Consider the following 24,143-nt stretch of genomic DNA (forward strand, 5'->3'; position numbering starts at 1 on the left):
GTCAGCAGAGCTCCTACGTTCACAAAAAAACAAATCCTTGAATCCCAAACCCACCACAAAAAACCCCAAACCCTCAAAAAAGTTTTAAAAATCAGTCAGTCACCAAATGGTTGCAAAAAACTTCATAAAAATTCAAAAAAATTACCAAACCTTCCAAAACCTGGCAAACACCTTCCCACCCCCAAATCCTTGAATCCCAAACCACCCATCCCAAAAACCCCAAACCCTCAAAAAAGTTTTAAAAGTTTAACTTACCAAATGGCTGCAAAAAAAATCCAAAAAAATCTCCAAAAATCTTCCAAAAGCTCCAAAAACCTTCCCAAAATGCTTGCTATGAGTTGCTCCTCGAAGTCAAGTTGCAACTGCACTTCTTTAACCAATGCACCCTGGGTATTAACGGTTTTACAAAAAAGGCAACAAAATCGCAAGACGTTTTCTCTTGCGAAGCACGACCATAGGGAAATTCGTCTTGCGAAGCAACTTAAAAATCGCAAAACCCTTTCGTCTTGCGAGGCATTCGTCTTGCGGGGTACCACTGTAAAAGGTAGCTACCTCCTGCAGAATGTTGTTTAACTGGTCTGTTCTAACTGGTTTTTGTTATTTTTATGTTTTATGCTGTTATGCATTTTACATATGTCCCCCACTTTGGCATCATGCAGTAAAGGGTGGATTATAAATGTGATTAATAAGCGAGCCTTGACTAGCAAAGCTCAGGACTTCATTGCCATCATGGGGCTGTTCCAATATGTGATTGGACTAACACATGTAGGTGTGAAACATGCATTATCAACAATGGGACACGACAAGTCAGGACTACTACATTCATGGCATTTTGTACTGGGGCCATTGCCTGTGAAAGTCATGCAATCATTTCTTCCCCCAACCTCTTTGGAAGTTCTTGTGTACTGCAGTTTTTGAACAGTTATATACAGTATGTATTTTTCTGCGTTGAGATTCTTCCTTTCAAATAAATGATAATACATTTATAATTAAATTAGCATGAGAAAAGTAACATATTATCCAGCAGCAGGACAAAAACAGTAGCCAGGTAAAGGAAGCTCTGTCTTTGTGTGTGCAGCCTATGTGCCGTAGTGATGGGCATTTTGTTGAGTACACCGAAGAGTAAATTATGGTTTTCATGAGAAACAGAACGGTTGATCAAAGGTCAGGCTTTGCTGTGGGGGGGGGAGAGCATAAATAAGAAAATTAGGTGGCATAAGCCATCACCCTCTGCTGGAATTTCAGTTTGTTTCAGTTCAGTACACACTAAGCAATGAGTGCAGCATGACAGGTTTCTCTTCCCCAGCGTTGAGTGGCATCAAGTGGCTGGATCCAGTTTTGCTATTTTGCAAGCAGAGACAGGGATGGTTCAGGTACAATGTCAAGTGGTAAGATTCTCTGTGCATGAACCTGGCTGGACTCTCATCTTGCCCGCCATGCTGCAATTCCTTTTCTCCTTCACGGTGTGAAGCAAAACACAGGTGACGGTTTCATCTGAATTGGCTAACTATGGCTTGGGCTTTCCTCGGAAACCAATATTAGAAACCAGCATCAATATCTGGTTTGCAGGGCAAGTGCAACCATAGCTTGCTGGTTTGGTTGAAGAAAAGGAGGAAGGGAATCGACATGCACAAGGGAAGAGATAATGAGTAAGTTCTAGGGTCCAGTTGGGTTCATGTGCATAATATGAAACAATAGTTTGGAGATACTTTTAGATCACTTCATCAGATTCCATATCCGAAAATGCAGATTTGGGTGACCAGAATAAATTGTGTAAAGTCATATTTTTTCTCTAAAATCACGGGTTTCAAATACAGTGGTACCTCGACTTACGAGCGATTCGACTTCCGCATTTTTCAACTTCCGAATGACCTCCAGAAGCGGAAAAATGGCCACCACTTCTGAAATTTTCGACTTCCGAAATGAAAGCGGCGGCACGATACCTCGACTTACAAGGTTTTCAATGCGGTTTTTTCGACTTGCGAAGTTTTTTTCTGTTCCGAGATGGCGGCTTCGACTTGCGAAGATTTCGACTTACGAGCGAGCCTTCGGAACAGATTAACTTCGTAAGTCGAGGTACCACTGTACTTTGGAAACTTTTTTAAAGGAAGCAGGTGTTGTATGAAAAAAGAGGAAATAATAGAAGGGAAATTTTGATAAAATGGCTAGTGAAGTGAAGGGGAATCTCACCCCCTCCCTTCACAGCTCTTTCAAGCCCCATGTCCTCTCATAGCTCCTTTGTGTCTCTCCATCCCTGCTTCCCTGCTTTATTCAAACCTATGCTGCTGTTTTATCTTAAGCCTCCCAGCCCTGACTTCAAGTGAATCCAAGACTGTGATACAGCACTATAAATCCTCCAATGTGGGCTGCACAATGAAAACCTTACATTTTTATGTATATAGAAAGAATGTATGCAAAATTATTTGTATCTTGGCTCTTCTACCAAACGAAGCTCAAGGTGGCAAACAACTATAATGCAAATACAATAAAATATAAGAAAATAGGACAAAATAGGAAGAAAATACATGTTTGTTTGTTTTTAAAAAACTAGGTAGCTAAAATAGCAATAAAAAACTACAAAACCAATTATGACATATTTATAAGTCAGCTTATGACTTATATTTGCCTTCTTGTGGAAGGTTATCAGAGAAGGATCTAGCCAGGTCTTCTTTGGCAAGGAGTTCCACAGAATAGGGGCAGCCACTGAAAACGCCCTCCTTCAAGTTCCTGCCAAATGTTATTCAAATGTAGGCAGCTCAGAGAGAAGGGCCTTGCCCTTAAAATTAGACAGGCTCATGGGGGAGAATGTGCTCCTTCAAATAATGCAGTCCCTCCCAAATCATGTAGGGTAAATCACAGAATTGAACACTGGAAATGCTAGCTGTGACTGATGGGAATTACACCCAAAACATGTTGAAGGCTAGGTACCTATATTCAGACAGCACTGGTTCCTAGCTAATCAGCAGTGTTGACATTAGGCTGACTTGGTTTATTTGCCTTGGGGCACAATTTCTTGTGCTTCCAGTTCCAATAAGGTGAAATCAGGGCACTAGAAGGCAGACTTTTGAGGCTGAAGTGGTAGTGTTATATAAAAGAGAATACACATTATGTCAAAATCTTGGAAACAGGATGTGTCACATTTCTGACAATCACATTTAATCTGCCCATTATGATTAAAGCTAGGGGCAATCATATTTAATCTGCTCGCTATGAGAAGCATTGTAGTTATTTGCAGAGCGTTGGACTAGATGATTCTCATGGTCCCTTCCAACTCTACAGTTCTATGATTCTGAGAGTGGAAACAGGTTTGATCCTAACCTGAAAGTAAAGGTAATACTAGCCTGCAACTCCTTGTTATAATGGCAAAGTACAGTGAAACATAGATCTAGGATGCAGCCAAAAATAATTCATGGAAAAGTACACACAAGATTTATCTCAGATACTGGGGTGTCACTCAAATTCCTTTTGCTTGGAGTTTCGAGACTTTTTCAAAGTGTGTTGACACAAACCCAGCAAAACTAGTGCAGATTCTCTGATGAGTATGTCATCTTGTAATGTAATACCGGTTTTTTGTGATGCACAGGACAGTGTTCTGGGGTTGTGCTTTACTATCCACAAGGAACGTAGTGCTTTGAATTGCACAAGCCAAGAGAAAAAGGCAGCATGTCCCAAGTGTCTTTTCTTTACCTTGGGGAAAGGGGTGATTCTTTCTGCAATGGTTCAGCTCCTGAGTTGAAGGTATGATAATATATAGCTCATGGATTCTAATCTTGGCTTTTTGGTCTACTCAACATGCGTTGATCATAAGTTTTCTGTAGGTGCTGAATGGCCTTTACATGCCTAAAATCATAGTGGGAAACAAACATATTGGAGTTTCAACTAATGGGGGCTTCGTGGGCAGGAGACTTTTGTTTCACATGCCTTTTACAGAAAATACAAAGTTAACTTGTGTCAGAAATGTAGACATATTTCCTTTTTTATGGGTAGTGGTGGCCATCAGAAACATTAAATCATTGTAGCAGCTTACAACTTATTAGCTCCCACCCAGTGAAGTAAATAATAATTTTCCTGCAAGATAACTCTCACACATTCTCACAGTCACAGGACAGAAACCTCTCCCTCAGCATATCAGCTGAGGATGGAATTATCACCCCTCCCTGCTTATCAAATCATTGAACTGAGGGTAATTTGCATCCCTAAACCTCTTTGTGCCCACTTTATTTATTCATGGATGCCACCACTGCCAAACTGGTGAAACCTTGGGGCATAAAAAAAGAAAAAGAAAAGGCTTGTGGGAATATCACATTACTTTACCACAAGCCCACTTTTGAGAACACATGCAGCAATGAAAGACATCTGGTTCTGTCAGAAGAGCTTCTGCAAGAACAGGGCAAATAATGCTTTTTAGCAAACAGTATCCCAATGTAGAGTAAAATTAAGTTATGTAGGCAATAGCAGACTCTCATACACTGCCCTCCCCATCAACTAAAACAATAGAAATACTTAACTAACTGACGAATCGTGTTGGTACTGCGTCCCCCAACAAAAATCCTGGCTATATGCCTATGGGACTCCTATGCTTGACAGAAATTTGGAGCTCCATCTTCATCACCCTCTTTGTCTTTCAGACAGGTTAGTCCAGGGGTAGGCAACCTAAGGCCCGTGGGCCGGATGCGGCCCAATCGCGTTCTCAATCCGGCCTGCAGACGGTCCAGGAATCAGCATGTTTTTACATGAGTAGAATGTGTGCTTTTATTTTAAATGCATCTCTGAGTTATTTGTGGGGCATAGGAATTCGTTCATATTTTTTTTCAGAATATAGTCTGGCCCACCACATGGTCTGAGGGACAGTGGACCGGCCCACAGCTGAAAAAGGTTGCTGACCCCTCGGTTAGTCCTAGGTTTTAATTCAGATGGCACACCAATTTACATGTAACTCAAAAGAGCGCAACTGAATCGCCAGTCTCATGCTACATTCACAGCACAGGCCCCCCCCCTTTCAAGAAATCTTTACACTTTCAGTGCAAGCTTCTACATATTCATTCAGAAATAAGACTGTGTTCAGTGGGGCTTACTCCCTAGTAGGTTTGTACAGCATCACCGCCTCAGACAGCCTTTACTTGAGAGTAAGTCCTATAGAAAAGAACTTCTGAGTATATTCGACTGTGCTGTTTACCTCCCATTCTGTTCTCCCTCAGAGAGAAGTCAAACAGAGGGAAGCTGGAGTTTGGACTCTGGTGTAAAAAAAGAGAGAAATGTTTCGCCTCCAGTCTAGAACCCACATCTTCCCAATGTGCTGGTTTCCCCCTTACCCAGAAGCGAAACAGGAGATGGAACTCTGGGCTATCCTGACAACAGCAGCTCCTCCTGCCTTCTGGGAAGCATTCCATGCAGAAAACAGGTGTGGAAGAGTTGTGAGCAAACAGGCCCTAACAACCACATTACCAACACAGGAAAGAGGCCCTTAAGTGTTCACCCCCAAGCTGAAACACTGAAATTAATGAAAGAACTTGCTGCCTTAGGTGCATTAAATGTCAAGAGGTCTGCTAAGAGTAAAAATTAAACACCACCCATCAAGGGTGCCAACCAGAATAAAATGGGGGGGGCAGGTAAGCCCTACTCTGCATAATGAATCACATGACTTGGTGCACGGACACCATTTGAATGGCAATGACCATCGACTTTGGGGGAGAACGCCTCAAATATTTCATTGGGGCGGGGGCCCGAAGGTACCTCGGCCCCTAGGAGTCCACTTCCCCTTTAAGGGAATGTGTCCTCCCGACCCGACCCAAAGCGCCCTAACCTTTTAACCTTCGAATAAAGCCGCCAGGTTGGCGCAGGGGGTTTCCCTTCCCGGGAGTCTTCAAGGTGGGGAGGCTCAGCCCGGCTCTAGCTTTCCTGCCTGGAGCAGGGGGCCGGACTCACCCAGGCCTGCAAGGCCCCCTCCAATACTCAGCAATATTGGGGGCTGGCTCGTCGCTGGCGAAACCCTTCCGAAACCTCGCTCGGGTGGCGTCCCCTAGGGCAGCTGACTCGTCCAGTTGCCCCGTCTCCTCCCTGTCTGGGAACTTTTCCTTCTGCGCGGAGGAGGGGCTGGGCTCGTCCCGCGACCTGGAGGGCTTCCCTCTCCTCGAGTGGGCAGGCGTTGGCGGCGGAGGCTGCAGCGGGCGGAGCCTCCTTCTTCTCCTGCCGCGGACTCCCTCGCCTTCTCGGACTTCTTGCTCGCAGCCGAGGCGCGGCGCAGCGCCGTCTTAGCGCTAGGTTCTCCCCGTCCGTCCGTCTCTCTCCTCCCTCTCTCCGCCACGGCCTCCTGCCCAGATGAGGCTCCGTCCCTTAGCGCTGAAGACCCGCCGGAGCGACGGGAGGGCCGAAGAGTGAGGCAGCAAGGAACCGCTGCCGCCGGGAAGCACAGGCTGCTGGGAGCCCCAGGCGGGAAAGCCCCGGCGCTGCAGCGCAAGCGGCTCCAGCCACGCTGGAGGTCAGCAAAAGAGCAGCAGCCCGCCGGGCGCGGTAAGGGGAAGCGAGAGCCTGTGGAGAGGAGGGGCCGCCTGACGCTGCGAAGCGCGGAGATCTCCGCAGCTGCCTGGCTGTTGGGACGCTGGCGCCTTCCCCAGCTCTGAGGGGGAAGGACTTGCAGAAATGGGGGCGGGTGGGATGCAAGCCTTTGTGCGGAAGGATTGCGGGTACCAAGGGTGACACTCCGCACAAATCCCTGGGCTCACGTGGAGCGGGTCATTTCTTTCCCACCTGTGGGGGATCTCTGCGTACAAAGGATAAGGGAAAGCGGGTAGGTCCTGCAAGCCTTGAAGCCTTCCCACCTCAGGCTTGGACCGAGGGAGCGCGTGGCTGCACGAGGCGCGGCGGGTTTCGAGAGGAGCTTGGCGATGCGGTTTCAGACTTTTTAGGACGGGAGGGAAAAGTGCCCCCCCGCATCCGCGCGGGTTTCGGGGTTCTGCCTTTGTCTCTCCCCGACCTCCCCCCTCCCAATGTGGCGTGAAGTTTGGGAGCGAGGCAGACGGAGAGAGCGCTTTCTTCCTTTCAAACTTCCCCTCGCAGCATCGGCGAGAGAGGCAGCCCGCGCTTTCCTGGGGAGGAATCCTGTAGCGATCACAGATCTTGGGGCTTCTCTCCTCGTGCTTTTTCCAAGCCGGAGGGGAAACCTTTCCCGGTTTCCATGCCTCCCTCTCCCTCCTGCCGCCCCCTTTCCAGGAAAAAAAATGCGAAAAGTTTAAGGCCTCGGAGTGAAACGAGATCTGTTGAGAGAGGCGTGACTTCCTCCCTCTCGGTGCTGTTAGCAAACAGCCGAAAAGGGCCGACGTGGTAGAGAGCGGCTGCAGCAGCATCGCTCCTTGAAAAAGAAACAACCGCGCATGTAGACAGGCAGTGGTGGCCCACTCTTCCCTTCCCTAACTAGCCCGCCCCCTCAATCGTTGTGGCTTATAATTTTCTGTCTCACTTTTCTTCCTACGCTCTTAAAAACATTTATTCGGTTTGGGTCCTGGTGAGGTGAGTCTGCGCAAACAGTTTAAAGAGATGTCTGAGCCCTTTGATTTTTTTCCTCAGTGAAAGTTAGGCGAGTTTAAACAAGAACAGCCTTCACTTCTTGTGACTTTTTTCCAAGTACCTTGTGCCTATTATGTGTTGGTTTTACAACTTGCGGCCGAAAGGTTTAACAAAACCATTCCCACTCTCCATAAACATTTGTCTTTCCACAAATCCAGACTTCCCGAAAGGTGAAATTCTGAATTTTATTGAGACCAAGACTTCGGCCCTAGTGATGTTAATTGCCTTTATGTTTACATCCAATATCAATCATAAATATCCAACTCAAGACTAGATCCATTGAAATCAGCAGGCTTAAATCCACTAAACATTACACATCATCCATACTTTGTATGTACTCATCTCTGGTCCATTTGCTTGAAAGATAAATGGAAATCATTTTGAAGCTGTATTCACACAGCAGTTAATTCCATTATCCCAACTGTCCCTTAAATGCTAATTTCAGCATTGTATTTGAACTTTTAGGTGTCATAAAAGCCATTTCTGGAAATGTAGCAGAATATAGCACAAGTTTAGCTCTCATTTCCGTGTTATTTCATTCTAGACTTCATTTGCAAATAATACAGAAATGGGTGCTATATTCTGCTGTGTTTCCGGAAGGGTGGAAGTTCAAATAGAATGTGCAAAAATGACAGGGGAACACCGTGAAAATGGAATAGACTTGTGTGTAAATGCAGCCTAGGTAAGTGGACCAGACCAACATGGGTGAATTAAAGGTTCTGGAATCTAGAATAGCAAGTTCTGTAAGTGCATGTGCTTAAGAATCTGTACAGGACAGAGTGAAATTTGGACACTGTAAATGGGCATGGGTTTAGAGAGAAATGGTTATTTGGTTGTCAAAATTGTTGCTTACTGTTTCAAGCTGTGGCTTCCCTTTGTTGCTTGCTGCACAGTAATCGTAAGACCTATTTATAGACTGTGTAGTCCACCCCTGAACATATTTACTTCCAAGTCCCACTGATTTTAATGGGGCTTACTACTAAGAAATGTCTGTCAGATTGCAATGCAAACTAGGCAAACAGAACAAAGTTGCTCAAACATGCTTGCTTTACATGTTCATCACAGTTTGCTTCTAAAGGCTTTTCTCTCTGGATGTGTCCCATTTTTATTTTAGGTTTTAGTTTTTGCACATGAAGGAAATTTATTTGAAAGGCAAGGAAACACGGGATATAGAGCGGTGGAAAATATTTTGTTGTGGTTCTCAGGTTGATTCTGTGATTCTTGTACCATTCCTTGGGGAAATCCCCAGCTAGAGATCCATGTCTGTTTTTAGAAAAACTGACAGCGTGTTTTATTTTTAGGCTGGGGGGAGAAGATAAAGCTGATTTGATTAGAAGTCCCATTTAAAACAGATGGATTTGTAATTTAATTCTCCAGTGCACTTGATTTGCTTTTATATAGTTTTCCCACATCCTTTGGAGATGTGTTACCTCTTAGCATGCTTAGCCGTATTTTGGGGTTTGTAATACTTACTACAACATATGTTGTTGAACTTTTTTAATGAAGCAATAATTGTTGAGCAGATCGCGATCTACCTGTTGGATAATCACTATCTTAGAACATTTCAGCCAGGATTTTGTAGGGAGAGTGATTAAGCTGAAAGTGCATCTCTGTAGCAGTGTTGTGCAGAATGCCTCCTCCTTCCCTTTGAAGATCTAAAATTTAAGGGGTGGTGGTGGAATTAAACGTACATATGCAATTCTAATCCATGTTAGACAATGAGAGTATAAACCAGTGTTACAAACTCAGATATATAAGCTAATCGCCAAATGGCAGCTTAAACCTAGTTTACAGTCGCTGCAATGGAATGTCTAGGCACCTTTTTCCCAATGAGATTTACTGTTGTTATTATTAGTATTTATTTGATTTCTATGCTACTTTATGTTTTAAAGAAAAAAATCTCAAGGTGGTTAACAACGCATCAAATAAAACAAATCCAAGCTTTCCCCTTATTTCTTTACCTACTTAATTTATATAGCTGCCCCATAGGACCTGTGAGATAACAGGGTTCAAATCCCCCACTCAAGCCATGAAGCTCACTGGGTGAGCTTGGGCCAGTGAGTACAGGGTCATTGTACGGATTAACTGCGGGGAGGAGGAACTATGTACTCCTTGGAGAAAAAGATGGGATATAAATGCAGTAACTAAGCTCTTCTGCTTACTTCATTAAGAAAACTGGAGGAGCTAGCCAGATGGAGATGTCAGTCGCCAACCTGGCATTCAGAGATCTCCATATGGTCGCAATTGGACCCATGCTAGTTGCAAATTCACCTGGTGTCAGGGGAATTTTGAGCACTGGTATAATCCCTGTATTTGGAACTAATCTGCAAAAAATTATCCATGCCCTCAAACACTAATTTTAGGTGCTAAGTTATGAACAGACAGCAACAGGTTAAAAATATCATGTCAAAATTAATTTTATAAATACACTTTTTAGAAATAAAGATTTATTATTCCCCTCAAGCCACTTCTGGGAGAAATGGTGGAATATACTTCTGGGAAAATGAATAATTGTTGCATGTTTTCTATGCAATTTTATATTTAAAAGCTTTCATTTTAAAATTTTGGTTTGAGGACAGACCTCAGCCCACATTTTAGGAACACTGAAGTCCACATATAGCACTGAGGCTGAGCATACTTTTGCTCAAGAAGTTTTTCAGAAGTACAAGGCATAAATAACCAGCTTCCCCACTCCTACACAAGTTACTAGTGCTTAACTTGCTTACTGTGACATCATGCACTATGAATACGTAGCCTTAGGGCAACATCTGTAGCCTTCGTTGATGGGAAAATACACTAAGCTGATGTAAAGTTGTTGATGTATATCACAGCTTGAGTAAAAGGTACCCCTCCAACTTTTTAAACATTATGCGAAGGCTACATGTTGTCCCAGGCAGAGTTTGGAATCAGGGCCTGGAATGCATTATCCAGTGGTTATTCTCAATTTCCTTGGCAAGCATTAAGCAGAGCAGCCCTGAAAGCATACCCTCTAACGTTTCTCCAATGAAAACAGGGACGCCCCCTCCCACATTTCTCCAATGAAAATAGGGACATCCTATAGTCTTGGTCTGTTCAGGAACAGAAAAAAGCCAATTTTTGGGGAGTTCAGAGGTGTGGAAAAGATGGCTTTGAGTGTGCACTAGTCACTCTGAAAATGCAGGCTTGGGAACATACCTTATATACCATGCAAACTAGCATGTTTTCAGAGTGCCCTTTCCCTGTAATCCACTTAAGCACTGATCTAGACATTTGAAAGAGTTCCATGCTCCTTTTCTCTGCATTTTTTTTAAAAAAACCAAAAGGATACTACGTACGTAGGCTACAAATCTTAACTGGAAGAAAAGCAGGAAGGAAGAGGCTACTTAATTCTAGGTTCCATGTTTGCTTTGCATCTCAAAATCACCCCCTCCCCAAGCCTCTTGTTTTTAACCTATGTGGGGGAGCATCATTCTCCCTGAAAGGAGGAAAGCAATTTGGAGAGCATGATTTTGAGTTGGTAGAGGGAACTTGTTTAGGAATGGGACTCAAACTTTCTTCAAGAGAGTTTTTGCTTTCCTTTCTACAGCACTTGACCTCACCCTGAATGAGAGAATAGTAGCATGTAGTGGCACAATTTTACTCCGAAGAGCACTGATTAGCTCAACAAAGTAACATATAATGGTGCAGGCTACTGTAACCTGTGCAGGCAGTGGAGTAGTCCATATGTAATCTGGTCTGAGCCAGGAATCTCATTCCTCCACTACTTAACCTGGTGGGGAGCTCAGTGGTAGATTGTCCAGCAAAAACCCCTGTATGAGCAACTCCTTGGAACACCAAGAACAGGCATGGCTGTTAAACTGCTGAGAAAGAGCATCTATGGGGTAGGTCTCAACCCTTACCATTTGCCTCAGTCCCCCCTCTGCCAGTTGCCTCCAGCCATTTCTTCCTTTGAAATTGCAACTGTCTAATAAAGTACCCTTGTGAGTTGTAAGATGTAATCTGTCCCATTGCTGCTCATTGTCATGTTGGCAGTAGCTTTGCAAATGCCTAAAAAAATTATTAGCCCACCAACTACATGAGGTTGCATGGGCAGATTGAGCAATGGCTCTGGTAAGCTGATAGATGGTAAGGAATTGTTGCTTACATTGGGCAAGGTTGCATTGCAGGTGTGACCTTGTCAACCCATAACATAGCAACCATTTATTTCTTGTGACCTATTGGACTTCCTTGTATAAAGCAAAGTCCTTTTACTGGTGTCAGATAGCTATGGGTTTAGATGTTTTATTGAATTATGGTGTTGGCTTTTTTATTATACAATGAGAAGCTGGTCTTGGATTTAAAAGGCGGGGGTATATAAATTCTTCTAAAGCAAACATCAGAAGGCACGCGGCCCTATTTAGATCTTTATCAGGAAGCAGAAAGTTAAATGTGTGAGCATAGTGAGTCAAATACAGAAACGGCTGAAACAGAACAAAAATAGACAGTAGAAAGGCAGAGTGAGAGGCACACTAAATGAAACAGTTGTAAAGACAGTAAGAATAATTGTAGAACTGTAAAGTTGGAAGGGACTCCAAGGGTCATTTAGTCCAGCTCCCTGCAATGCAAGAATCTCAACTAAAGCATCCATGACAGATGGCCATCCAATCTCCGCTTAAAAGCCTCCAAGGAAGTAGAGTCCACAACCTCATGAGGGAGTCTGTATCACCATCAAATTGCTCTTATTGTCAGGAAGTTCTTTCTGGTGTTTAGTCAGAATCTCCTCCTTTCTTGTAACTTGAATCCACTGGTGCAGGTCCTACACTTTGGAGCAAGAGAAAACAAACTTGCTCCATCTTTCATGTGACAGCCCTTTAGATATTTGAAGATGGCTATCATATATCCTCTTAGTCTCCTCCAAGCTAAATATACCCAGTTACCTCAAACCCTTATAACATTTGGTTCCCAGGCCCTTTATCATCTTGGTCACATTCGTCTGCACAATATCCTTCTTAAATTGTGGTGTCCAGAACTGGACAAAGTACTCCAGGTATGGTCTGAGCAAGGCAGAATAGAGTGGTATTATTACTTCCCTTGATCTTAGTCACTATCTATACGTCTGTTGATGTAGCCTAGAATAGCATGACCTTTTTTTGCTGCTGCATCACACTGTTGACTCATATTAAGCCAGTGGTCTACTAAGAGCCCTAGAGCCACAAAAGCTCATGGTTGGTTACCTGTATATGGAACTCAGCATCTGAGATCCTCCTCCTTGTCCTCCTTCTGAAAAAGCAAGTTTCCATACCTTTGTATGTAACAAAGATGCAGGTCACAAGTGTGCACACTAGGCATTGTCTGTAGTAAGTCAGTAGTCAGCTGGGGGCTTGGCTGAAAACTGTAGAGACCTTGCTGAGTAAACATACATAGGATTTTGCTGTTAGTAGAATTTCCAGCGTCCAGGGTCTAAAGCTTTAGTTTCCAACACCCCCACTTTCCTTCACCGATGCCTATTAGAAGCAGAAGAATTATGCAAGTTCAGACAATCTATGCAAGGACATAGAATTTGTTTTTTTCCGGTTAATTCTCTTCATTTCTTCAGCATACACAGTCCTGTCCTTAGTGCAAAGGAAAGCTTTGTATAGTAGACGACTCTTCCGATCATTACCTCTGATTACAAAGAGATGTTTGTTCTTTTGGAAAGGAAGTTCATGTGCTATACAAGCTGACATTTATGGATTTGCATTCCCTGCCTGACGTATAGTGGTATGGAGAGTTTGGCGTGCTGGCTGAAGCCAATGAGAGATTTAAGGATGTAATCCTAAGGCATTAGTGAGTGGGAGCTGAAGGCAGTTAGATGAGAAATGAGGGCAGAGGAGTGAACTCTGTCCTTTTGCAGGGTTTCTCTCCCCCCCTTCTTAATCAGTTGCCTCCCATTGGATCCTAGCTTTCCAATGGTTCTGCCTTTGCAGACCACACTCCTAACCCTACTAGCATTTATTTATTTTAACAATTTATATATCTTTGATTTCTCTGAAAGACTCAAGGTGGCTAATAAAAGAGTAGAAGGAACAGAACAAAACAAACAAGTCCTTAAACCTGACAAAGTACTCCAGGTATGGTCTGAGCAAGGCAGAATAGAGTGGTATTATTACTTCCCTTGATCTTAGTCACTATCTATACGTCTGTTGATGTAGCCTAGAATAGCATGACCTTTTTTTGCTGCTGCATCACACTGTTGACTCATATTAAGCCAGTGGTCTACTAAGAGCCCTAGAGCCACAAAAGCTCATGGTTGGTTACCTGTATATGGAACTCAGCATCTGAGATCCTCCTCCTTGTCCTCCTTCTGAAAAAGCAAGTTTCCATACCTTTGTATGTAACAAAGATGCAGGTCACAAGTGTGCACACTAGGCATTGTCTGTAGTAAGTCAGTAGTCAGCTGGGGGCTTGGCTGAAAACTGTAGAGACCTTGCTGAGTAAACATACATAGGATTTTGCTGTTAGTAGAATTTCCAGCGTCCAGGGTCTAAAGCTTTAGTTTCCAACACCCCCACTTTCCTTCACCGATGCCTATTAGAAGCAGAAGAATTATGCAAGTTCAGACAATCTATGCAAGGACATAGAATTTGTTTTTTTTCCGGTTAATTCTCTTCATTTCTTCAGCATACACAGTCCTGTCCTTAGTGCAAAGGAAAGCTTTGTATAGTAGACGACTCTTCCGATCATTACCTCTGATTACAAAGAGATGTTTGTTCTTTTGGAAAGGAAGTTCATGTGCTATACAAGCTGACATTTATGGATTTGCATTCCCTGCCTGACGTATAGTGGTATGGAGAGTTTGGCGTGCTGGCTGAAGCCAATGAGAGATTTAAGGATGTAATCCTAAGGCATTAGTGAGTGGGAGCTGAAGGCAGTTAGATGAGAAATGAGGGCAGAGGAGTGAACTCTGTCCTTTTGCAGGGTTTCTCTCCCCCCCTTCTTAATCAGTTGCCTCCCATTGGATCCTAGCTTTCCAATGGTTCTGCCTTTGCAGACCACACTCCTAACCCTACTAGCATTTATTTATTTTAACAATTTATATATCTTTGATTTCTCTGAAAGACTCAAGGTGGCTAATAAAAGAGTAGAAGGAACAGAACAAAACAAACAAGTCCTTAAACCTGATGTACCTTCAAAATTAGTAAGAACAAATTCGAAGTTGGGGCTCTCACATTGGTCCTTAACACTCTGTGTGTGCAGTGTGGGAATCATCACATTAACTCACCCTTCTCTGATGTATATCAATGGACTGCAGTAAGGCTGCAGAGCCTTTTTTTTTTTTTTTTAGTCTTTTCAGAGCTGAAAAGGTAACAAATTTACAAGCTGCAGACAGTGTTCGAAATTCCCATTGTTCTAGGTGCATAAGCGCAAGCAGGTTTTTTACCTCTGGGAGCAGTCCTGCACCTAAGATTTCTGATTAAAACTCAGAGTGGAAGGAAAGGAGGACCTTTTCCTGCCTCCCCACTTCTAGCTACTCTCAGAAGACTGGAGAAGAGACCCTCCTAAGGATATTAGGGGGGTGGGCAGGGTAAGGACTAGACCATGTGAAAGATGAACATAATATTTTAGCTGCAGTTCATTCATTTTCAGCTTTGTATTCTTGTTATTAAAAGAGTTTGCATGAACATTCCGTCGTTGTGCCCATAACCTAGGTTTAAGGTGCCATTTAGCTCCTAGCTTTCATATCTCAGTTTCGAACAGATCCAGAAACTTCCAATGTCTTTCAGCACTACAGGTTAATCCAGTAAGAAGTACAGGTATCTGCTAACCAGTTAGCTCCCCTCACCCACAAATAATTTTTATCAGGGATCAGCAAAGTTTTTGTGGCTTGGGCCAGTTGACAGTCCCGCAGACTCTGTGGTGGGCCTGAGTGTGTGCATGCCCATGCACGTGCAAACGCTATTTCTGGTGCGGAGGAGGCATGCGCAGCTTCCCATTGGCTGCAGGACCTTCCTGCAACCAATGGGAAGCTGGCCAGCATCGCAGAAGGCAGTCCCCTCAGTATTCTGAGATGCAATATGCAGGTAACTCACAATTTGCACGCATTTAACTTGTGGACGTTCAGCTTTATGTGCTTGGCAATTATTTTTTCTATCAAAGGGGTCAGGCATCTGTGAAAAAAGACTTTGGCAATCCCACCCATCATGGAACCAATGCATTTTGACTATACATTATTTTGGCTTTATCCGCTATCCCCAGAATATAATCCCTGTGTATGCTGAGAGTTGCCTGTACAGCCTCAAAGAAGGGCAATGGGGCAGGCATCTCCTAACTGTTGGGGAAGCTTACTTCCTGCAATTCGTGGAGTAATTGCCTTTTGATAAGAGGCAAGCAGTTATGAGAATGAGGTGTAACAGCAACTAGAAATGTTTCATAAAGCTGCTGGTCCAAGAATTAATTCTTTGAAGTCTTTCCCATTAATATGCCTTATGGCACTGGTTCTCAACTGGTGCGTGGGGATGCACCAGTGGGTTGTGGCATGATCCAAGGTGGGTCGCAGCAGGAGCACTACCATCATATGAAGATGTAGTAAAAGCATAGCTGTCAAGTTTCGGATTTGAAAATAAGGGATCAGCAGCCTCACCTATCCCGGGGACAGTCACATGGCAGTGGTGGGCGGAGACAGAAGCAAAAGTGGGCGGCACTGGTGTGAACGCGCACAGTAGGCTTACTGTATTTTGGAAACGCTGCCCGTGGGCTACGATGCCTGTAAGCGCAGGAAATGGCTCCTGCTTGCTTTGAGGCTGCAAGGAGGCGAGGTCTTCCCAGTCCCTGGCCAGCAGGGGGAGGGAGAGGAGCTGCTTCCTTTGAAAAAACGGGAAATTAAAGGGATATAAAAAATAAGGGATAGCAGCGGGAAACTGCTTGAAATAAGGGAGATTCCCGGGGGAAACGGGATACTTGACAGCACTGAGTAAAAGATTGAGAAATGGGTCTGCCAATGCATGTTTGAGTTAAACATGGGTTCTGGGTCTGAAAAGTTTGCCTTATGAAGACCGGAGGTGCTTATACTCTTGAGTCAGGCTACTCTTGAGTCAGAGCCCTTCCTTTCTCTTCCACCTTATTGTTGACTCACAGTTGTTAGCAAACCTGATACCTGTGACATGCTGCTGTGCACTTGCTCCTGTTTATTTTTCTTTACGATGCTCTCATGCTTCCGCAGGACTGCAGGCTTTGAATTTCCGAAGGCTACCAGGCTATGCTGGAAAATAAAATGGACTGTGTGACTTATCTCGTGATGGTATTCCACGTCTTGTGACCTTTTGATGCTTTCCTTAGCTTTTCAGCTCTGAGTCTTATGATTACATTGGAATTTTAGCTTTTATTTATTTTTTTAAACCAAGCTTTTCCAGAAAAACTAGATGCTCAATAGAGAGAGCATTTCTTAAAAATAAAAAAGATACCTTCCTGTGTTACTGAGCTATAATCCTAAAGGAGTAATGCTAGTAGGTTATATGCCTGAGCATGTAAAGTGACACTGTTGAAACTGGTGTCAGCTGGAGATATGTTATAATTAAAACACAGACTACAGTGTGCTTAATTTCATTGAAATTAGTGGTCTTAAAAGCATATTTACCGTAATTTAGCATGGCATGCTGTCCATTTTAAAGGTGAGACATTTCTCTCATTTCTTTATAGTGTGGGAACCCATGAAAATCCCTTTCTTGTTATTATTTTTTGTATTAAAAACTTTAAAAGCCTTTTTATAATTGAACTGAACTACAGTTAAGAACCAGGATGTGATTGTGGCTGGTGGCATTGAGACAAGCATGTGATTAAGCTTAGTTACTTTGTATATGGTGCGAAACTTCGGGGTTATATAGATGGTTAAAGGCTGAAAGGAAAACATGCTACATACGATATTACCATAATGCTGTTAGACAAATCTATGGTGTGACCATAATTAAGAGTACAGTCTTACCTTGGAAGTTGAACGGAATCCGTTCCAGAAGTCCATTCGACTTCCAAAATGCTCGGAAACCAAAGCACTGCTTCTGATTAGCTGCAGGAAGCTCCTGCAGCCAATCAGAAGTCACGGAAGCCCCGTCGGACCTTCGGCTTTCAAAAATAGTTCGCAAACCGGAACAGTCACTTCCGGGTTTGCGGCGTTGGGAGCCAAAACGTTCAAGAACTAAGCTGTTTGAAAACCAAGGTACGAGTGTACTTTGTACAGTTATGGTTGCTTCATCTCAAACAGGATATTGTAGAGTTGGAAAAAGTTCAGAAAAGGGCCAAGAAAGTGATCAAGGGGATGGAGCGACTTCCCTATGAGGAAAGGTTGCAGCCTTTGGAACTTTTTAATTTAGAGAAAAGGCGACCAAGAGGCAGCGTGATAGAAGATTATAAAATTATGCATGGCATTGAGAAAGTGGATAGAACTCTGGGACATCCAGTGAAGCTGGATGTTGGAAGATTTAGGGCAGATAAAGTACTTCTTCCTGCAGTGCATAGTCAGACGAAGGAACTTGCTCCACCAGGAGGCAGTGATGGCAACCAACTTGGATGGCTTTAAAAGAGGAGCAGATGAATTCATGGAGGAGGGGAGGGCTATGGATGGCTACTAGCCATGGTGCTGATGTTCTCCCTCCTCATTTGGAGGCATGCTAGTTGCTGGAAACCGTGAGACGCAAGAGTGCTCTCAAGCTCATGTTCTGCTCCCTGGTTTCCCACAGGCATTTGGTTGACCACTGTGAGAACAGGATGCTGGACTAGATGGACCATTGACCTGATCCAACAGACTGTTCTTGTGTTTTTATGGAAGCTGATTTGAAGAAAGAAATAGGCACATTCTAAGTCCACCACTTAAACCGTGCTTGCATGTTACAGTAGAAAGGCAGAACTTCCAACTGCAGGTACAGGTTGAGCACAGTGAGAAGCTCTTACTTCCACCCCAGTTCCCAATCCTAAAGGCTATGGTACACTGTTGGATTTCACCCTTGACTTGAACATTTCAGCTACTTATCAGGCAGGTTTTTAAAAAAATGATTATTTTACCAGCTTGTATCAGAGCAAGAACGGAATTTAAGCTATTCTGGCCTTGTTTCAGTCTTGATTAAAATCTGTCCTCTGAAAGCGCTGTTAGCTTGCAGGGACGGAGAATCGCCACACAGATGCCAATGGAGGATCTCCTCCAATGCCAACTGCACCTTCAAAACAGAGGTTTTCATCAGGACTGCAGCAGGCTAGGAAGGATCGCCTCTGATCTGATTAGTTATCACACACAAACACAATGGCAATGCAAGTTGCATTAAAAAAAGACAACATGTTGCAATTAGGTGGAAAAGCACATTTAACTTCAAGTATAGTTTAGGTATGAGTGTTGGGAATATGAGATGTCTGTGTGTAAAGTGAGTGGTATGTGTTGGAAAGCACAGTAGGTGCAGAAAGGATTTTTTAAAAGCTTGTTTCATGGGTTTCCACTTAATCAGTCCTTCTTTTTAAAATTATTTGTTCTTTAAATAGTTGATGGCTGAATGTCATTTACATGTTTGCTCAGAAGGAAGGGTCGTTTACTTCAATGTGATTTGCTACCAGGCCACTGAATATAGGATTGCCATAGTTTCTTTTATACTCGTGGAAATGTATTTGATTGCTTCATGTTAATCAGCTTTACTTTTCATTAGATTCTCATGTTACAATTGTGCCACCTACTTTTTCTCTTCCTTTGTGTGAATGCCAAAGCAAGTGACACTGTCCATCTTTCCATGCACTTTAAAGATTATCCCTTCTTTCATAACTGTAGTGCAAACTTTACATAACCTCCACAATCTCCCAGTTGAAAACGGGGTGATGGTGCCTTAAAAAACCAAACCCAAAAACATGCACATGAACGACAAAAATCTCATAGCACTTGTGTATAATAATAATAATAATAATAATAATAATATTCTTACCAACTGAGAAACAAATGTCTTTACATTTTTAGATGCCACCAATCTGAGGTTTTTTGCTTCTTTTTCTTTCCATCACACCCAAACTTGTTCTCAGGCACTTTAGATTTCTCAGAACTTCAAAGTGATATGTTAGTCATTTTCTACATTCAGTAGCAGATCAAGGAAAATATGCCTCGGGAATAGGCTTCAATATTACAGAATCAATGCATGCCAAAAACTAGTTCACATAGATAGATTCTGTAGTGCAGTAGTGCTGTTAAGTGAGTTCCTAGGAAGGAACTGCCCCCATTATTGTACTTCTGGAGCAAGGATCGCATGGCTCAGTTGGTTAGAGCATGGTGCTGATAACACAAAGGTTACAAGTTTGAGCCCCACAGCTGCATTTTCTTGCATTACGGGGGATTGGACTAGATCAGGGGTCAGCAAACTTTTTCAGCATGGGGCCAGTCCACTGTCCCTCAGACCTCGTGGGGACCGGACTATATTTTGAAAATAAACATAAAAATAAACGAATTCCTATGCCCCACAAATAACTCAGAGATGCATTTTAAATAAAAGCACACATTCTACTCATGTAAAAACACGCTGATTCCCAGACCATCAGCGGGCTGGATTTAGAAGGCGATTCCATGATTCTAAGGATAGTGTGCAAGAATGAGGTCCGAAAGGGGAACCTGTCATTTTTCCAGAAACAGATGGTCTTCATTCTTGGAAAGGTAAAGGAGCCTTTCTCATCCAAGCAGGCAACAGTTCCTCTTGTCCCAGGATACAAAGGCTGAGATGGGGAGCCTGGGGGCAGGAAGAGTTGTTGTAAATATAGGAAGCTGTGGGGAAAGGTTATCTTGGCACAGGAAACAAAAGATTCATACAAGCTTGTTGCAAGTTTCCTTTTGAAACATGTTTCTTTGAAACTTCCTGCAGCTTGCAAATTGGTCTTTTGTAAGAATGTAATGAAGCATGCAGGGACAAATAATCCTCTGATAAGATATACTTTTGGCCACAGACACGTGCCCTTTCAGAGCAACGCAGGGAATTTTGGAAAGAGCAAAAATCAGAATTATGAATTGCAGATTTTTCTCAGTGTTTCTTTTCAGAAAAGGACTTTTATCATGTCTGCTGTCCATCTGTTCAAGTGCAGTGACTGCTTCACTGTAAGTGTCCAGTGACTTTGCAGTGAAATTGGAATAATAGTTTCCTGGTTTGTGCACGAAAAGTGGGGAAAACATTTTTGGATCATAGCTTGGGCCACAGCTCAGTGGTAGAGTGTCTTTCTTGCATGAAGAAGATTGCAGTTTGAACCCCTAGCATCTCTTCAAGCCCTGGCGGGTCTACATAAAGAGTTGTTTCGTTCGCACATAATGCTGAGCCGAGGTTTATTAATATGTGGTTTCTTAAATAATGGGCTAGCATTGATGTGAACCCAGGCCAGGCAGCTTAACTATGGTTTATTAACTATGACCAAAAGGTCACTCATTAACCAAATGTTGTGGTTGGTTCATAAAACATTAGTTAACATCCACCATAGCTTAGCATTATTTGTCAGCCTGGACCGCCTTCTTAACGATGGTTAATGAGCTGTCATTGCCCCAAAGCATTAGGGCTGTGAGTGAAGAGTGGTTCTTCTTGGCTTGTGTCTCCTTTAATCGGGAAAGGGAATGTAATAAGTCAGTTTAAGTGACCATCTACTTGATGCCTCAGCTTTAACTGTGGTTAATGTTAACTTTGGAACAAGGTCAATACTGGGCTAAGTGGACCCAGTGGTCTGACTTGGTATAGGGAAGATTCCTGTGTTTTTAAGAAAAGCAACAATGTGTGTGACCATCACACATGATTATCTACACATGAGTTGCACATTGTTTCCTACACAGATTCAAATGTATTTTGTAACAAGTGAAGTGGTTCTGAAAATCAGGCTGCTGTGGCAAAAGTCTCCCTGAAATCTGTCTTTATAGACTGGGTATATGAATTGTAACTGCAGTTTGGCCTTTTAGTGCTTTGATTTTAGCTTACAATTGGAATGCTCACATTACTTCTCCCAAACAACCCTTTTCAATCTATAAAAAGCAATCCAGTATATAGTATCTCTGGGTCATTCTTCCTTTCCTATGAATATATTTTTAGAAAATGAGGTATTCTGCTGTCAGGAAATAAGAGGATGGAGAAGGGAAGGGAAGGGATGGGAAGGAAAGACTGGAGCAGGAGTGGGGAACCTTTGGCTCACCAAATGTTCCTGAAAAACAAATCCCACTAACCCAGCTCAGCAACATCTGAATGGTGTTAGGATGGGCTGAAAGACCCCCAAAAATAAATAAATAAATAAATAAATAAATAATTTCATGATACAGTTAATACTGTTAGGAGCAGAAAAATCACACTGTCCCATTAGGGAAAACACATATCAGAGCAACAGTTGTTTAGTCGTTTAGTCGTGTCCGATCCTTTGTGACCCCATGGACCAGAGCACGCCAGGCACTCCTGTCTTCCACTGCTTCCCGCAGTTTGGTCAGACTCATGTTAGTAGCTTCGAGAACACTGTCCAACCATCTCGTCCCCTTCTTCTTGTGCCCTCCATCTTTCCCAACATCAGGGTCTTTTCCAGGGAGTCTTCTCTTCTCATGAGGTGGCCAAAGTATTGGAGCCTCAGCTTCAGGATCTGTCCTTCCAGTGAGCACTCAGGGATGATTTCCTTCAGAATGGATAGGTTTGATCTTCTAGCAGTCCATGGGACTCTCAAGAGTCTCCACCAGCACCATAATTCAAAAGCACTAATTCTTCGGCGATCAGCCTTCTTTATGGTCCAGCTCTCACTTCCATACACCACTACTAGGAAAACCATAGCTTTAACTATACGGACCTTTGTCGGCAAGGTGATGTCTCTGCTTTTTAAGATGCTGTCTAGGTTTGTCATTGCTTTTCTCCCAAGAAGCAGGTTTCTTTTAATTTCGTGACTGCTGTCACCATCTGCAGTGATCATGGAACCCAAAAAACTAAAATCTCTCACTGCCTCCATTTCTTCCCCTTCTATTTGCCAGGAGGTGATGGGACCAGTGGCCATGATCTTAGTATTTTGATGTTGAGCTTCAGACCATATTTTGCGCTCTCCTCTTTCACCCTCATTAAAAGGTTCTTTAATTCTTCCTCACTTTCTGCCATCAAGGTTGTGTCATCAGCATATCTGAGGTTGTTGATATTTCTTCCGGCAATCTTAAATCCGGCTTGGGATTCATCCAGTCTAGCCTTTCACAATATGAATTCTGCATATAAGTTAAATAAGCAGGGAGACAATATACAGCCTTGCCGTACTCCTTTCCCAATTTTAAACCAATCAGTTTTTCCATATCCTGTTCTAACTGTAGCTTCTTGTCCCACATAGAGATTTCTCAGGAGACAGATGAGGCGATCTGGCACCCCCATTTCTTTAAGAACTTGCCATAGTTTGCTGTGGTCGACACAGTCAAATGCTGTTGGGGTGGAAGGCAGGCAGACCAATAGTAGGTGGAGCCAGAGCCAAGTAAGAACAGCTTCTTGCTGAATGATTATTTTAGAATTGAGTAGCTTTCTGAAAAAAAGAAGTTTAATTGGCTGTCTAGTGTTCCGCTTTCTTGGCTTTTTTATTTTTATTTTTTTGGCCAAGTGCTCAGCAGCATGTTTTGTTTCATACTGAAGCTCTTCAGAAACAAGACACTCCCGACTGTCAGCGTAATTTGCCTCTTTCCTCATAAGCACTAACTAATGAATGTCCATGCTACTCCTGCTACAGGATATAAGGAATATTTCCTTCCTTGACCCATCCGTGAACTTCTAAAAAAAAATAAAATACCCATTATCTCATATAATTGTATGTTTAATGCATTTTCCATTACATTGCCGTTTCTGTTCAAACAGGGTAATCCATACCTCTAATAGTATTATTCCTGCTTTTGCCTTCTGTGGCTTGTAAATCAGGCTAGAGCAATTGATGGCCCATAGGCTAAAAGTATGTGCATGGGAGAGAGGTATTCTGTATCTAGATGTTTTATCTCTCATAGGGTTTTTTTGGACACAATGCGCCCCAGCTATGTTAAGCACATGGAATTCATAACTGTGAAACCCTCTCCACAAGCAGGCAACTGCTTATTAATTTATAGCAGCTGCCCAGAAACCAGCCATGCAGCTTGTTCAGCAAAATGCATTTATATCTTAAACTAGTGTCCTGCTGGATCAGGCCAAAATACCCTCAGCGGCTAACTAGATTTCTTGGGAAGCCAGAAAAGAGGGCAGAAGACCTGCTGTGCTCCCTAGCAGCTGATGTTCCTGAGGTTCCACACAGTTGTCATTACTTGTAGGCACATGTTCTCCATGGATCTGTCCAATCCACTTTTAAAGGCATCCAACATAACTGCCATTGTCATCAGCTCGCAGCAGTGAGTTCCATAAATTTAAACACACATTGCATGAATAAGTAGTCATTTCTGAATCTGCTGCTACTCCATGGTGGCTGGTGCCCATTGGGGTGGAAGGCTGGCAGACCAATAGGTGGAGCCCGAGCCAATTGGAGAAGGGGAGAATTTGTTCTAGTTTAGGCCCTCTCCTCTTCCCCACTGAGTTCTGCAAGGGACCAACCTCCATTGCTGCTAAGCAATTTCTTCATTGGAGGAACCTGAGTTTTAGTATCGGGACCAAGAGGGAATTCTTTCTTTCTCCATGCCAGGC

General features: G+C 43.2%; 1 protein-coding gene across 3 annotated transcripts in view; it reads left to right on the forward strand.

The window, feature by feature from the left end:
- Positions 1 to 6,053: 6,053 nt before the first annotated feature.
- ST3GAL6 (ST3 beta-galactoside alpha-2,3-sialyltransferase 6) overlaps positions 6,054 to 24,143 on the forward strand; it is a 42,814-nt gene continuing 24,724 nt past the window's right edge. The window contains exon 1 of one of the 3 annotated variants that reach the window (XM_033146606.1): positions 6,054 to 6,510. The gene's annotated coding sequence lies outside the window, so the exon portion shown is untranslated. The remainder of the gene's footprint in view (positions 6,511 to 24,143) is intronic. The other 2 variants (XM_033146603.1, XM_033146605.1) reach the window with 2 other exon arrangements.

This window comes from Lacerta agilis, chromosome 4 (assembly GCF_009819535.1).
Source record: "Lacerta agilis isolate rLacAgi1 chromosome 4, rLacAgi1.pri, whole genome shotgun sequence".
NCBI classification, from domain to species: Eukaryota; Metazoa; Chordata; class Lepidosauria; order Squamata; family Lacertidae; genus Lacerta; species Lacerta agilis.